Raw genomic sequence first — 17,412 nt, forward strand, 5'->3', positions numbered from 1 at the left:
GTAAAAGTTGCCGCCAAAATGGGCACTAAACACTGTCGCTACTTTCTTTCAGGGTACGCAAATTTCATAATTTTATTTCACCTTCTACTATTCGATACGATCTTTGCGCGAACCAAGGGTTTTCAAACCGAGTTTTTTTGCCTACCCTCTGAACGGTAACGATGAACGTCTGATGAAAATCGACATTCACGGATCCTTCTCTCGCGTCTTGGTCACGGTGTTTTGTAGGTTGCAATAAAACATAATTTCATTACCACGTTGGATGGTATTTTGTTTGGTTTGTTGGTGGTTGTTGATGGTAAGCATGGTCGGTCGGTGTTTGTGAAGATAAATTTCCGTTTCTACTTTTTCAAACTACGATCGTTTGCGGGATGAAAAGCAGCAAAACGAACCTTGCTCAGCTCTCGGTTTTGCGGTGTACACATTTGTGGCCTCATAGTTATTTTTCCACAAAAAAGCAAGAAAAAACCGCCCCGTCCAAACGGTGCCATTCGGAATGGTGCCCCATTCGTTCTATGGTGTAGAGACCTTGTAATGGTATACAGTGCCTGCGGTGTGTGTGTTGTTTTTATAATGTTTCAATCACAGTCAACGATTACCCGCACGAGTAAAAGAATTACTAACAGAATTATCCATCCCTTTGGAGCTATTTTTTTCTCCCACCATCTCTTGATTTTCGTTTATCGCATTCTAAAGAGAGAGAGAGAGAGAGAGGGTGTTAGGAGGGATCATAAAATGCAGCTTTTTGCCACACCCCATTCCAGATGACTAAGCGGAGGAAAAATGATCGATATTCGTCAATTCGTATCGCGTTAGTGGCCAATCAATCGTCCCTGGGGAAATGGGAGGCGCAGGTTTATGTGTGAGGTTGTGGTGGAATTGATTTTATACTTTTTTATACACTTTTTTATTATTTGGTCCTGTGGCATTCATTACACCCCGCAGGATATTATCCACGTGCATGGAATGTCGGTGTGCTGTTTGTACACTGTGCGAACTCGGCCAAGCCACAGAAGCGATAGACAGTGTGAAGTGTTTGATAAAGTGGCTTTTTATTGAATGGCTGTAAATGCTTACTTTTTTGCTTAGTTGAGTGGATCATGGTGCCGATTGTGTATGTGTGTGCGGGTAAGAGTAGGAAATATAAATTTTTAATTGTTGATTTGTTGTAAGTTTTCAATCCAAGCTGAACTCTAAATGATTATTGAAACAGGGTGGTCAAGGAAGATGTATCTTAGAGCTTGAAAATAAAGCGAATGTTAACGAAGCTTGAAGAAAATGAAGAAAATGTAACATATGTAAACAAACATAGAATTATTCATTACTACGGTGACATAATTTTATGATTAATTTACTAAAAAACCACAATATTTAAAGTATTGTATTCTAAGTAGTTCTAACAAAAATCACTGACATCTTTTGAAAACGAGTAGACAATACCTGCCAACAGGTTTCAATGATTTCCCAAACCATTCTCAAGTAATGGAGACGCCTGGTCGTCTACGCTCCCATCTAATACAAACCCATGGGTTTGACACTGAATTGAAGTTCTTAACCCACCATTATCGCCGGACAAAAAAAAGAAATAATAAGCAATTTAGTAAGTAAGTAAGTAAGTAACTTAATAAATAAATAAGTAATAACATATTCAAATGTAGATTTTTTTTCTTATTATGGTGACATAATTTTATAATTAATCTGTTGAAAGCTCGCAATATTAAAAGTGTTTTACTCTAAGTAATTTTAACAAAAATAGTTGAAAATGGAAATGATGAAATCATGAAATCATCCTGAAAATGAGTAGACAATTCATACTATCTGGTTTCAATGACTGCCCAAACCATTTTCAAGTAATGGAGGCGCCTGGTCGTCTACGCACCTGTCTAATACACACTCATGGGATTGACACTGTATCGAAGTGCTTAACCCAACATCATCATGGAAATAGAAAAAAGAAATAATAGGTAAGTGTATACGAAACAAATGTTCGCTGTCCGGTATGGCTCCATTACCACCGCTTGAAAGGCCATTCCTGTGTTCTTGAACGAGGAAAAAAAACGCTCAGTTCTAGTCACCGGGGCTACGAATTGTTCAAATGCTTAAACACCGACACACAACGATTTTACTGTAGCAGCAACACCAACGACCACGTTCCCGATTGTGCAGCTTGACTTTGCCGGCATGAACGAGAAAAGTGGTAAAACCTCATAAAAGCGTTTCGCTGTTGTCGGCAAAAAGGTGAATCCTTTTCGTATGGGGACAGCGCTTTCGTTACAATTTTTTGTTTTGCTTCTCCATGAAATCTCCGGAGAATGTCGCTTTCTAAGTTCGCTAGCATGCAAAAAGAAGTCATACCGGTCATCACCCCCTTCAGACCCATTAGTGTGTGCATCGGCACAAAGAAATCTGTGGCACGTTCGAAAGCTGCTAGCTGCTTGCCGGGAAACATTCGCTTCCGAAACCCCGTTCCGACATTGGACGTCTACTGCCACATACATGTATCCTGCTTCGCTTTCGTTCTTTTTTGCTCCCGAATGTATGCTTGTTTGTGCGCGTACGGTGATGCCACTCGAGTGTAGGAAATCTTTTGTGTAAATTGCATTTGACAATTTTATTGTTTGTTATCTATTTCCGGTGCCGTTACGACAGCGAGACTTGGGCAAGCATCGTGGTACAGGGTTGATGTTTTCTTTCCGTTGTTTCTTCTGTTTCTCGTTCTGGAGTTCGGTTTCGGTGGGTGTTCGACGATGCCGGATGCCCAGCAGGGATTTGCTAGAAGCGGCCGACGCCTTCAGTACGTTCGTGCCGCTTATGATTTGTTGTCGCTGTCCCGTATAGCCATGGGAGGGAAGACATGTATGTTGAACAGTACTAGCAGTGTACTGGTGTGTATCGGACGTATTTTGGTGCGGATGGGTTGTAAATGTTAGTTCAATATTTGTATAACCCCAGTCAGCAAACCGGAAACCGTGTGGAGTTGACGTATTTTTTTTGTATCTGTCTCGATACGCTTTTGGAGACGTTTTCGGTGTGTTGTAGTTAAAGTAAAAACCCTATTATCAAAGAGAAAAATGTAATTCCGTTCGCCAAAATGAACCACTTCCAAATAAGCAAGCGCGTTATCATGAATATTTATATTAACATTAATGTCGGCACCTTCGTATAATATTAATCATGTTTCCAAAGCGTAGCGCTACCCACCATGTAGTTCGTATGCCATCCTCCATACGATAGCACGTGCGTGCTAGATAGTCGAGTGACCATAATTCGTTCATAATGGTTCGCTCATCACATGCTCATTCATGGTTTGTTAGGACAGGCAGCATTGCAGTCACGTTCATGTGTGATTTTCGGGCAAGATTTTCGTAGACGTTTAGTTACTCAATTCACCACCACGAATAGAGGAAAAAATTGAATTACTACATTCAGTTGGTAGTAGCATCAGCAGCAGCAGTCGTCAAGAAGTGGTTTTATTTACCCATACAGAATGTTTGATTGTAATTAGGCAGTGTGTTGTGTCTGTTCCATTTTGATGATTCGACAGACGAACTTGTTCTTATTGATAAGATTACATTTTATTGCCACTTGCCGCGCCACTGCCACTACAATCCAAAACCACGAAACCATGTTACGATACAAAACGATGCGAATAAATAGCTCATAAAGCTATGTGAACGATATATACACGCACATGTATGAACACATGTAGAAAAACTTTTATCTGGCACATGGGCAAAAAAAGAAAGAAAGAAGAGAAAAAAACCCTTCCCTTCGAATCTTAAACGGAACGCAAAGTAATCTGATATTCGACAGGCGAAGGATAGGTTGCCTCGTGACGGCTCATGAAATTTCATGTCGTGTTTATGGGTAGCACCTTAGTACCAGTGTATGGGCGGACGTTATGCTGGCGTGACGTTTGCTTATTCACGATTTAATGTAATCTTTTCCAGTTAACTGCCTGGCCAGAAATAAAAACCCGTAAGCTGATAAGAACGTAATTCGCTGGTGTTTAAATAGAAAAATGAAGGTTTGATTGATTGAGTTTTCCTTAATTTTAATTTCAAATAACTCTCAAACTGATAAGTATTATTATAGAGTATTGGATTAATTTATAAAGAGTTTTCAAAAACAACTTCTAAAATAAAACGCTTCTTACCTCCTTAGAGTCCTTGCAATGGGTTTATTCCTCCGGGAGCATACCTGCAAGGGAGCAAAAATGAGAGATATGTATTAGTATAAAGAAACGTACTACAGAGGAGTTGTTTTTTGTTTTGCTGCATGTTGATTAGATTGCTTATAAGGTAATCTATCCCGCAATGTTTTTCTTCTATCCCGCTATCCGCTTCATACAACCCCCTCCTACACGGTGCCCCAATCTCGGTGCCTATTCCATCCCCTAAATGAAAGTAAAGAAGGGCTAAGTAAACCCATTAATATCACTCAAAAAGGTTACACTTTCACGGTCAAAGCCAGCTAACCTGTGCAACGATCAGTCCACGTCAATCCCCAGTGTATGTGTACGTTCCTTTAAAGGGTAGAATCTCACCTTTTTTTTGGGGCGGAAAGGGAACAGGAACGATATGTGTTGTGTGACGGGTGTTGGTCCTATTTGTTCTTCATTGTTTTCTGTCTGATAGTCCGGCAAACAAAACCAAAAAAAAAAATGGAAGAAACCTAACCTTTTCCCGATGAAACAGAAACAGCGATAGTTGGAATTTGCTTCCGGTAGAGAGCTTTGAATCGGAGTTCGTTTGTTGGATGGGAAATGGGAAGAAACTGAGGAACTGAGGTAAACACATTTGACCAAATAAAACCTCGCTCTACCCGTCCGTTAACATCACCCGTAGTGGTGTTCGGTGTGGGAAGCTTCTCGAACGGTCAAGCAAATGGTCGAATCGAGCAAAGTTGAGAAACGAGTGACCATAATTCCTGCTACCCCTTCAGGACCTGCTCCACATACCTTTTCCATTTCTCTGAGGTACCTTTTCAATGGAAATGTTTGTGAGCTTCTGACCTAAGCACCCATTCGATGGAAGGAAAATCAATAACGAAAAATCATCTGCTTTATGCTCGATTCGTCCATACGATGAATGGAAAGGAATTTATAGAATGTGATTTTATTTTTGGTGCTCAACAAAAAAGGAAGAAGTACTGTTTTCGTCGCAAACTTTTAGCTTTTTCGAGAAAGGAAAATGTTTTGAAAATAATTTAATATCCAACATACATTTTGGAGTCACTGATAGATATTGCTGTACGGGGAAAATGCTTAATCAATAGAATAGCTTGCTCTGTACGCTTGTTCTAGAAGATGTTGTGCTCTGCAACATGATACATGGCGTCTACTCCGAAGGCTGTCTCTGGTAAGATAAAACCCTATTCGCAGCTAGAAGGAGTTGTTCGATACGGCTGTAAAGAATTAGCCTCGGGTTAGAAAGGTTAGCAATAGCGCTGAAAACGAGCTACACAGACCTAAAAGATACACTCGGGAAAGATCTCATGCTACGTCCCTTCGTACATTCTCGAATCGATAGGACGTGGTGAACCTGTCTTGTTGTGGTGCTGTCGCCGTTACGCTATCCCTTATGTGCGCCCTCCGGTAAGAACCCACTTGAACGGTGAGATAGCTCATAATCACGGCACAAAATCGATTAATCTCATCGGTTGTTGTTGTGAGTGTAGTGTTGTTGATGTTTTTTTTACTACATTTTCTTGTGCTTATGTGTACTCGACGCGAAGTCCAACCGTTCGGAAGGGAGGCACACAAAACTGACAGTTTATTTAACGACTTTTACCCACATCAAACGTGGCAATCTGGTAGCCAATCCCTTTACCTTGGAAGGTTTTCACCGCCAAACCGGAAGCATCAGCTTATGCTTTGGCAACCATTTTTGTTGCTGTTGTTTTCGGGAGCGAGAAAAAAAAATGTCAATATCACCCCTACGCCTTCGAAAAGAGCGCAAAGTAATCCGGTTGCCGGTGGAGATCCCCGGGAAGGTGACACAAGACACAAGCAATCCAGTGAACTCCTTTCAGCCGAGGGTCCCGAGATCGGTCGCTCATATGATGCCACCCAAAAACACATATTAAGAGCCCTCGGTGGATCGGTGTAATTTACGATGATATTAATTACCCCTTGCCACTGCCATGACATTGAAGATGTCAACCGCGTTACCCGCGTCTATGCCACTCCCACGAATGTCAGCCGTTTGACATTGGGACATAACCTTTTCAAGTGTCAACGAACAACTTCCGGCCCAGTGGGAACAGGCTCGACGAATACTCAGACGAGTGGTACCTGATATTTTTAATGTTTTTTTTTTGTTGCTCCCCGTCAACGACTCACACATACTGAGTATTTGAGAGGAGGTATTTTTCTCGAACAACATTGCCTCAAAATTCAGGTATACCCAAGGTGCAAGCATCAAGGTTCAAAAAGGGGCGGTATATTGAGAACCGTGTCGGAAGTTTCGTAAGTGAGCAATTAATTAAATTCCCAAAAATCAATAACGCCAAAGTAAATTTAATTTCTCTTCATCCTTACTGCTGTTGTTTCCCTTCCCATTTCTTTTTTCATCTGCCCCCGATTTGTTGTTGTGGTATCTGAACGAAAAACGGCTGCAGGTGAAATTTATAATATTCAATTTGCCAACTTTGCCTTTGCGCTCCTGCTCCTGATAATCGTGCTCGGTTCGCTTTTCGTCTCTTATTCGCAAAGCCAAAGAAGATATCTGCTGTAGTAGCATGGCTCTGTTGCGAGCTTTAGAGGCTTCTCGGGTTGTTTTTGCGAATCACACCCATAAAGCACTACCTTACGCGCCCTAATCCACGCCATGCTTGACGTTTGCCCAACAGGAATCCGTACACCATCAGGACCTCCTGCAGTGTGTGTATGTGTGTATTTCTGGCCTTACGGTGATCGACATGCACAACGGTACTGGGTTATCGCGATGGGAAAGAATGTGAAACCAAGCATAAGAGAAGTGAAAAATTATTGACCAGGTGACTCCGTTCCATAGTTGTTCAGGTAAGTATATATTTTTGTATAACAACAATAAGACAACCAACCGTGTACAGACCGACCGGCGTGAGTTACGGTGGCCTTTACCAGTGAAGCAACAAATACACCGAACTGCCCAAGCAGCAACAAATGGTTCACGATAATTGGTTGGTTTTGCAGATTACAAAATAAAACTTGTCCCACCGTTCGTTCGGTAACAGCGGGCAAAAGTGTCGGTCTGGTCTTGGGCTTGTTTGTTTGCCTTGTTTGTTTGAGGTTACAATACGAGGACCACAACAGTAAGGCACGTTTCGATCATACTTATTCAAGATTATGGCCTTAAGAAACCTGCACGGAACTGCAAATGATTTGTGATCCGTTTCGATCCAAATGATAAACCGGAACCCCACCGGACCGACGATTATTTATTGGCCCTGGTATATCGCACCAGCCTGGGGGAAGCATCCATGGGTTAATAGAGTAACGAAAGAAATAAAGCATACAAAACCAAAATCAATAAAGAATAATTTTCTCACAGCTTGGTGGAAAACGAAGTTGGGAAGAGAGTGTTGTTGAAAGGGAAAGAAATAAAAGTCGGGCTTCTTTGCCGAACTTATTACAGGCATGATGCAAAATTACGATCATTGGAATTCTTGCTGAAACGAAAGTTTATCGGAAGTTGTTAATTGGCCACGATTAAGCTTCCAACTTGTGCTGGACACGTTGTGTGATAAATTAATGAGGATATTTTTGACTACGGGCTTATTGATTTCAGCGTAAATTGAAAGTTTTCTTTCGAGAGAGTATTCTCAAATTTATGTTCGAAATAATAGATAAATCTGTTGGAAATGTCATTGTTTTGATTTTTTTAGTATTCGAAAGTATTCGAATTTGTATTCGATATATTAAGTATGACTCTCATTGATGTCTGTTCACTTCATTACTGGATCGTTGGATAATTGTCACGCCATCTGTTGGGAAATTGTGGAAATAGAATATCAATACAATAGTAGTAGACATGCTTATGTTACAAAGCAATGAGGCACAAAATAGAAACCAATTTTAATACCCTAGACACACATACAAACACACACACAAACACGTATTATTTACAAATTAATGTGAGAAGCCTCTCAAAAATGCTACTAGAGCGAATAACATTAAACAAGTTCGTTCACTGCAGATGAAAAAATCACTCCACACGGTAAAACAGTGTTTCCCTAGATACCACTCACCACTGCCAAGTTACCTTGGCCTTCAACTCCGATGGTATGCACTGTGTGCTCGGCAGCATCTTCCGGCATGAGAAGGGAAAAACGAGCACAAACGCACTGCACATCGGCATTCATGGCTTCATGGCTGTCGGTACTCACACGCAGCACATTTCCCTTATGCACAGCGTTCCGAGGGAAATGGGATCTTCTTGTAAACAAAACCGAGCACCATTAACTTTAATATTCACTCCCTGCGTAGCCATAAAGTTTAACTAACTGAAACATACGATTTTTTACGACTCCGGCACCGCTTCCACTCCGTTGGTTTTCGCCACCACCACCACCACCACCACCACCAGTCACCTCTCACTTGCGGTCAACCCTTGGCGCAAGCTGACAGATGAGATTGTGACCGTGCTGCTCGGTTTGAGTGAGCGTGAGTCACAGATAAGCGAATCTGATGGCAAGATCTAAAAGAGCGTGCGACAAGTCGCCTTTTAGCTACTTGCACGCATCTTCATGCTCGACGATTTCTTGGGGTGCTTTCGAACTTCGACCGAAGGAGTGAATTTTCGGTGTTTTTTTTTTCGGCGTAACGAGAAAGGAAAGGAATTATGTCACCACAGTTCACTGCAAGCAAAGGGCGATCTGTGTCAGCTTCAGGGAAGTACAAATTGAAATGGTGGCAAATTGAAAACGGCAAATGGAGTAATATAAATCACTCTCGGGCATGTATATGGGGTGCGTAAGTTTTCCGACAGAGCACCGAAACTGCGGAAAAGGGATAGTTAATGTCCCTAAGCAGAACTGAATCACTAAGGCTGATTCGGTTTGCGTTTCTTGTGTACAGTGAAGATGCTAGAGTTCTTTTCGAAATTGATTCAACTTTTAAGAAGAAGTCAAAGAATAGCGTTAATGATGTCACCAAGAGTCAGAAAGGAACTAACTGAACCAAGGATGGCTTATAGAATTTTTTTCCTCACTTTCCAATCTACTCGCCAAGTATCCGGCACCGAGCAGGAAATTGAAAAGCGTAGGTCATAGTGATGCAAATAAAGTGCGCGAAGTGCATAAATCTGAGGATTCTGTTGCCAAGCCAATTGAATAAAAAGAAACTTTCCGAAATGGATAAAAGCTTGTGTTGAAACAAGAATAGCGAGCAAGAAATTAGATTGAAGCCAGTTTAAGGAAGGATGAAGTAACGGAGAAAAGTTTTGCATTTCACCAGTGAAGAATTTTTCAATGTTCTTTTTTGGACGGAAGTGGATTGTCGTAGGTCAGACAATTGTTTGCATAATGGAGTTGAGAAGATTTTTCTTTCCAAGTTGGATCATAGTACTACGAAAAAAAAGCTTAGAATTAGTTTGTGGGAGTGAGAAGAAGATATTCATCACTTCAGACATTTCAATTGTGTTCAACGTGGAAGAGATTTCAATATCACTTTAAATAGTAAGGAAAATGGTTTCTTTATACACATGGGACAACAGCTTAATAGCATACCCGTATTTTTGGCTTTCTAATGGAATGCTGTACTCATATCATTGCTGTTCAACGAGGTCAGAACGGTATGATTATTATGTCGAAAAGCATATTTTCCTCGATAGCTATCCTTTGCAGACCGCTTTGCCATCTAGTTCCATTTCGGGTGCTGTTTCAAGTCTATTGTAGTGTGCATTTAGAGATCCATTTTCCGTTTAACTATACATCCTTTCATTATTCAGTATGCAAAACAAGTTCACCATACTTTGAATTGAATTTTCGCTTAGAAAATGCTTCTACACAAAATTTGAAAATAAAACAGAAAAAATGGGATGGTGAGAATTGTGTTCTATGTTCGGTAGACTTTTCGAAAAGCGTTAAAGTTTAAAGATAGGAAATAGTTAGTCATGCAGGACATCTGTCACTGACACAAAGTGGGCTGAAAATAAGAGTCAGATATCCATTACAGTTACACCAAACGATTCTAATGGATTGACTAAGATCCCTTTTAAAGTTCACCATTCGAGTTATTTTTTAAACAAACCAAAAAACTTCCATAGCATCACAAGCGCATTAGAACACCACTCGAGAATACTTCGCAAAACCCATTACATCCAGCTGGACAGCTGGTTAGCTTTACTAAACTCAAAAACTAACCTTTCCAGCGATAGCTATCCAAAATCGTCTAAAAACGGCTGGTCAATGATACGGTAGACCAACTTACGACCCGGCAGCTCATTAGCTGACGTTTAAGTACATCCCCATCATGGCGTCGTACAATGGCAAGGACGTCAGCAAGGACGACTGGTCTACGAAATGTCACTATGATACGAGCCACAGCGAGAATGGGAAAGATCTAAAAAAAACAAAAAAACATTCCCATTCCGTGCAGAATGCGCTTTAATGGAATGTTACAGCCCTCACCCTAGTACTCGTTCACACCCATCCACCCTCGGATGTGGCTTCTTGTTGCGGACATGACATGCTCTTTTGTTTGCTGTCACCGAATGAACGTTCGGCCGATGGTTGTCCGGGCAGGAAAATCTGGCCCCCAATGGTAGAGAACACTGAGTGAATCTTGACGTAATGATGTCCTTTATCTTGTGGAGTACCCTTGTATGATACTGGTAAGCTGTTGTTCTTGCGATTGTTTTACTAGTTACGAGTGCCCTCCGTGTTCCAAGGTTGTGGATAGCGATTGGAATCGTTGAAAGGTTTATCACAGCTTTTTGGTGGTGCTTTAGAATTTGTGCTTAGTGCTTGAAATGGAATTTCTAAATATTTTTATTTTCTAATGTATTTTATGTTCTATTGATCCACTTTTGTTCATTAAACCTTGTTTGGTTTATACTTGCCTCTGAAAAAAATAAATAAAAAAAAACTACCAAATCAGGAAAAATTCTCCACTATATAACAAACAAACAAGCTTCATCCTTGAAAAACTGCATTTCGGACAAGCTTAAGTACCCTTGAGATGACGCACTAGAAAGATCTATGAAGAGAATGAAATAGAGAGAAGAAAATATATTCCTTCCTCAGGAAAGCTAAAAGTGTCAATACTTTCCGCATTCTAAGAACATTATTTCTGTGTCAATATCTACGCATACGGAAAAGAAAAACACACTCGCACACCCTTGGAATAAAAAAAGGCTGAAGCTAAATCGTTTAACGACAAACCTCTGAGAGCTTAGACCCATCCGAAAAGGTACGGAAGATTTACCATCCATAGATAGGTTGAACGTCCGATAAGGGGGGAAGGAAGATGGGACAGACCATACCGACAGACAGACACACATCCATTAAGCTCCATTGCCATTTTGGCCAGATGGGTCAACAAAAACATCACGAGACCCTCAGCATTGGGCTTCGCTGGAGGATGTTGTTGCTTAAATGAATAATAAAAAAACCAAGGAAACGTAAAATGGGCAGCAAAATACAGACCAACCGGACATTGTCGAATATTTATAACCCTATCCCACCATGGACACTGTTGTTTCACCCCTATGTTTTTAGGGAACCCCGGCAAACGATTGGCTAAGGATGGTTGCTCGTCAACGGCAACGCACATTTGGTAGCATTTTCGTTCAGCGATAGATCGCTCTCTTTCGGAATGGTAGAAAACAACATCCATCTTGCTGTACGATAAACCAATAACGAAATAAAAACGTGTCCCAAAAAGTGCTACATGATTCAGAAGCTAGAGGGCGCTCGAGTAGTATGTTCTTGTACGAACACTCATACTACTCAAGAGGGAAACTTTCACATTTCCCGTTGAAAAAAAAAAGAAATACTTTATTCGCCACTAGACTATTGGACATTTGGGTGTCCTTTAGACTTTAGCGAAGAGTCTGGCCCTGGTGAATGTCCATAGACGTGGACGAAGTTGCAGAACAGTTCAAGCAGGAATTCGCTTCGATAACCGATTATACCTAGTCGTACCATCATCAACTCTATTGAAAAGTGGCACATTTTGGATTTGATGGTCCCATAAAGACGGAACGAATGTGTCTGCTATATCAAACTCTAACCTAACTTTTATTTTTTTCTTCCCACTTACTGCATGGAAAACAGGGTGAACCATTTTTACAGGAATTTGTGTTCGTCTATTCGCCATATTTCGACTTCGCAACCGGTATTTCGCTTGGAGAAAGTTATATTCCAGGAAAAAGAGAAAACCAGAAAAGAGAACCTCTATCCTTACTACCAGCTGCAAAAAGGCACACCAGTGACCGTATCATGTCATATTTAATTGAGCGTGTAATACGAAGAACTTTTCGATAGCTATTTGTAAGCGTTAGAGCTCACCATCATCACAGCTCTGGCGGAGTATTGATTATGACGGTCTCACGGGACCAATATGTTGGACGTCCCGTCGTGGGAAAACCATCGGAATGGGAGCAAAATTGCAAATTGAAATCCAAAAATCACTTACCACGGCCATATTCCACCAGGGAGTATAAAGAAATGTGACTAAAGGAATTCACACACACAAACACCAGGTGGAGGAAGGTGGCTAAATATGTTGTTTACCATTCTGATTGTTCCTGGTTTCCTCTCACAGACATACGGTAAGGACGTACGGCGAAAGAAAAATCGCACAATGGGAATAGATTTGCTCGGATCGAAAATGCAATTCACGTACGTACGGGAAGACATTCACTTCCGGACACGTTTTGCTACCCTTCGACGGACGATCGTTTGTTATCTGCTTTCGTGTTTCTAATCTTTTTTGCACTTCTTTTTATCTACTCTTCTAAGGGCCGATTGTCGGAACCACCGGAAGCAACCGTTTGGGTAGCGAATGATTCAGTTTTTGGTGGAAAATTCTTCATCCATGTTTTTCTGCTGTCGTACGTGACCATAGATTATCACTGGATGGTGGGAAAATAGAAGAGGAAAACATCACGATCACGACCGTTCGGTTCACTCACTAAGTGGTGTATAGTGTTTGCTGGACCTTACAAATCTTCGATGACACGGCAACACTTACCACAACACACACGCTGATGGTGGATTTTCAATCACGCTAAAGCTCGCTTTCTTCAACCACCTGGGACACTAAGATCTTGCTCCTGGGAGGTGTGAACCTAACATACGGAACGATCGTTCATGACGAGCTGGAAGTTTTGTCGGGTTTTTCCTACTTTTAATCAATGACGTTGCATCCACATTGTGGTTGAGGCACACAACGAACCAGCTACGAACCGATCGAGGTCGAATCGGCTGCTGCTACTATTACTGCCATTGATGATGATGATGCAGCCACACGGTAGCAGTTCAATCTTTACTAGATAAACTACCGAGTGGGAAAAATAAATCTCGTCTTAAAAATAGCATTTGTTTTGACAGATCATATTTTACTTCCCTCCTCCCGTGGTTTGCTTTTACTTGTTCTCCCGCTACTCCTTCCATCCCCATTTGCTATTTAGCACTACCAACGGGGAACCTACACACCCACCCAAAAACGATCGGTGTGGTTTTTAACATTTGCCAAACTGTAGCCGTTCTATCGAGCGATTACCCTCCCAAAAGGAACCCACCCACCCCACACACAACCATTTTGATTGGAAGACTGTGTGTGTGTGTGTGTGTGTGTGTGTGTGTGTGTGTGTGAGGAGTATTTTTTTGCTTTATTTCGTAGGCGAATTTTTCCCCCACCAACGAGCATTGTGTTACATCGAATCGGTTGGGAGAGAAAAATAATTGTTAAATCGTTGAAAGCGATTAGTTTATCGAATGATAAATGTGTTTTCCTACCAATAAATGGAATTTAATAAAAACGTGGTATTTAGGTCATACAGAATTGATGCAATGCGATAAAATAGCGTTACACTACATTTGCTTTAAGTTGCTTTAAAATATTGGTTTCTATAGAGGCTTTATAGAGGTATAAAAGAATGCAGATCTGGAAGATCTGATCAGGTTGCAGGAATAATGCACATTTTAAACACAATAAAATAGATTTTAAGGACATTAGGTTCTTGCTTTAGTCAATTATAATCAAAGATAGTCCGCGAGATATACTATCATAGCGGATCAGAAAGATTTTTGTTTTTCGAATTTTAGCTTCCTTTTTAGGGGATTTTATGAAGGAAACCAATAACAGATATTATTTAAAAATTAAGTTGATTGAGTCACAAAACAATTCCAACCAATTTTTTATCGTATTTGCTTCCCTTGTTTGCTATAATTTTGTGCTATAAAATCAATGAGCTGTGGATCGAGTATTTCGGGGACTACCTGCATGTACAAAGAATTTTCCTTTATTCCGAGTAGCAGATTTAAATCAAGGAGCGATTATCCAAGCATCTTACAAAGATTATATTCTGTTCAGAATCATCTACTTTATTCATCTAAGTACATCCTCCATAATCGGCATTGGATGAGTAGCGAATTTGTTAAACCAGATTAAAGACTGTATTGATTATCAAGATGCAAGGCTCACACCTTCATACGATTACGATTGAAAACGTAAAGCGGTATAAATCGACGACAATCAGCTAGTTAACACCTACACGGTTCAAGTATGGATCGAAATCCGTACCAATGGATTGACGATTAACACCGGACATCCCACTGGGAAGCGTACGTGAATCATGGTGGGTCGTAAATCGATGGTCATAATGTGCCTCATCATCATACCAACAGCAGTGCCCTAAATCTAAAACGGTCTCCCTGCCTCGTAAACTTTGCTCCACCGGGCTGACGGTCGCTTTCAACAATCACCCAACAGTACGGCTTTCCATCAAGGGTGAAACGATCCATCATCCAAACTGGACCGACATAAACGTTTCGGTTACTAGGGACCAGTCCAGCTGTCGAAACATCTATAACCATAGTCACCGTTTTTCATTCTCATCCAAACCAAGAGCTGAAGGTGGTGAGAAAAAGGGGAAATGTGAGAGGACGTCAATAGTTTTCCAATTTTCCCAATCAATCTGGTGGTGCTCTGGTGGATGACTATACTGGTGACTTTGCTGGTTGCTGGTACACATCCTACAAGCACACATGTTCACCCTTCGTTTGGAAGACAATGGAAAGAAAATGTGTGGATAATGCAAACACCAATACCACCACCTAGCAGAGAGGAAAAACTTCCTTCCGACCCCAAAAACGGTAGAAATGTCATTAATCGTGGTCTATAAATTTTCCCGAGCTTCAGAACGTGCGCCAAATTTACTGTAAACATGCGTAAAAATATTTGATTCCGCGTTCACCTACCAGCGAGTTGAAGGCTGGAAGATAACCGTCCATTGTGGGTGGTAAATAACAATAACATAATCCGAACTCTCTGTCGAACCTCCCGGGCAAATGCAATAGCGCGTGCCTTTAGCGACCGTATTTTCCGCGTCCGTATCGGTGTGGCAATATGGGGACATAAATTTCACGTGAGCGTTCGTGTGAGTAGCGGTGTGTTTATTTCATTCGGTTTGGCAAGTTTTGGCAGTATGTGCAACGATCGCACCTTAGTGCGCACGGTGGCTTTAGTAGCGGCATTTCGCGCGTTAGTAAAATGCATGACCTTCGGGCAGTTGAGATTGCTTTTCGGTCGATATATTTTGCAGGATGGTATCGATCAATTCGACAAATGGTGGACGAATCCAGATTCCTTTTTTTACAGGTGAATCAGATAAAAGCTCACTATTCAAGTTTTTGAATGTCATCTGTCACTAAAAGGACAAATGAACCTGAAACAAACTTCGAATTGCATACATCTAGGCGTTAGTGTTCAATTTTTTGGTCGTCCCGTAGGTTTTGCGTAGTGGCGCAGACCTTTCCCATGGTTATTTTCCATCGTTAGCAGGCAAAACTTGGTACGTAACGCCGCCAAGCAGTGTAAAACTTTCCCCCAAAAGTCAAATAACAAAAGAAAGGTTTATTGTCAATAGTTTCATTCTGCGGAACACTTTATCATTCTTCGCAAAGAGCAACCAAATGAAAATAAAAAAACACATCCTATCACTCTAGGATATTTATAAAGGATCTAAAACTGACACAAAACCATTCAAATGGCCCACTCCTGGGATATCTTCCTTCGGAAAAGTCCCCTCGAGCAATTCATTCTCAAGAGCTCACCAGCTTCCTGGAACTAACCTGTCGTAGCACCGTAACGATCGGTTCGGAAACATCAGCAAAAATAATGTCCTCCATTAGTGAGCGGGAGGATGCACGACTGTCAGCAGTAACCCCTCGCAGTCTAGTGGTCCCCACGGCTTAAAGGGCTCTCCAAATGTTTCCTCTCGAGTATCCTTCCCTGCGTGAATTCTCCGTAGCCGGGTGAAACCCGGTAGGGAATCGTTTGGAGGCAAAGTTTGACGAAAAACATTCGTCCAATGCGGAAAATTGAAATTTGTCTACCGGAATGTGCCCTTTTCTCTGGGCCCGAAATTCTTGTTGTTCGTCGGTGTTCCAATGATGATGCTAATCGTCGATGGACCTCCATCAACACTGCTGTTCCAGTGGCTCTCCACCCCGGTAGGGGTTGTAATCGTTGTCCGTATCGGGGTATTGGATCTCTTATCAGTTTGCCGATGTGCCTCAAAGGCTAAATCGGCACCGGAAGCATCCCGCTCTAAATGGATGAATAAAAATGTAGTCACGTCATCGAAGCCGCCTCAAGCCGTTGTCCCTGATCATTATCGTGTTTCGCATCGTACGCATTGCTGACACGCTTGTTTGGCTGTCGGGCTAGCGTGTGGTAGGACGGTTTGGGGTAGGATTGACGTGTGCCCGTTTCCGATTGCTTTCATTTCGTATTGGGTTCCGAAACAGATGGGAACCTTTCGGACACACGTCAAGGATAACAAATCCAATAAGTCAGATCTGTGCTGGAAAGGGCCAACGTTTACGTGTTTCCAATAGAGAAACCAAAATCGGATGCGTACCAACGAGGATATATACGTCAGAATCAGTCGGTGGGTGAGAAGTGATAATGTCCGAGACTCGACCAAAAAAAAAAAAAAATCGTAAACGTTTCTTCTGTTGTGCTAATGCTTAATGTTGACACGTAACCGATTAGCCACCACACATTCAGTGTAGTTCGAACAGATGGCACTCTCTATTTAGCTACTACAAAATCGAACTATTATCCCAGGACGTTGTTTGGTAGTTCATCTTCAAACGACGACGATTGTCTGCATTTTCCTTGCGGATGGACAACACGAGTTCTCATACTAACGCCCATACGAAGTGCTAGATGAACTGACCGCACGGGTAAATAAA

The 17,412-nt window shown here is 41.5% G+C and overlaps 1 protein-coding gene across 6 annotated transcripts in view; it reads right to left on the reverse strand.

Annotated features, from left to right (window-relative positions):
- The window catches only part of LOC125775158 (uncharacterized), an 84,390-nt gene that overhangs the window by 34,803 nt on the left and 32,175 nt on the right, over positions 1-17,412 (reverse strand). For all 6 annotated transcript variants that reach the window (XM_049445685.1, XM_049445688.1, XM_049445684.1 and 3 more), the window contains exon 3: positions 4,157-4,200. The gene's annotated coding sequence lies outside the window, so the exon portion shown is untranslated. The remainder of the gene's footprint in view (positions 1-4,156; positions 4,201-17,412) is intronic.

The sequence above is a fragment of the Anopheles funestus genome, chromosome 2RL, assembly GCF_943734845.2.
Source record: "Anopheles funestus chromosome 2RL, idAnoFuneDA-416_04, whole genome shotgun sequence".
Classification (NCBI taxonomy): Eukaryota; Metazoa; Arthropoda; class Insecta; order Diptera; family Culicidae; genus Anopheles; species Anopheles funestus.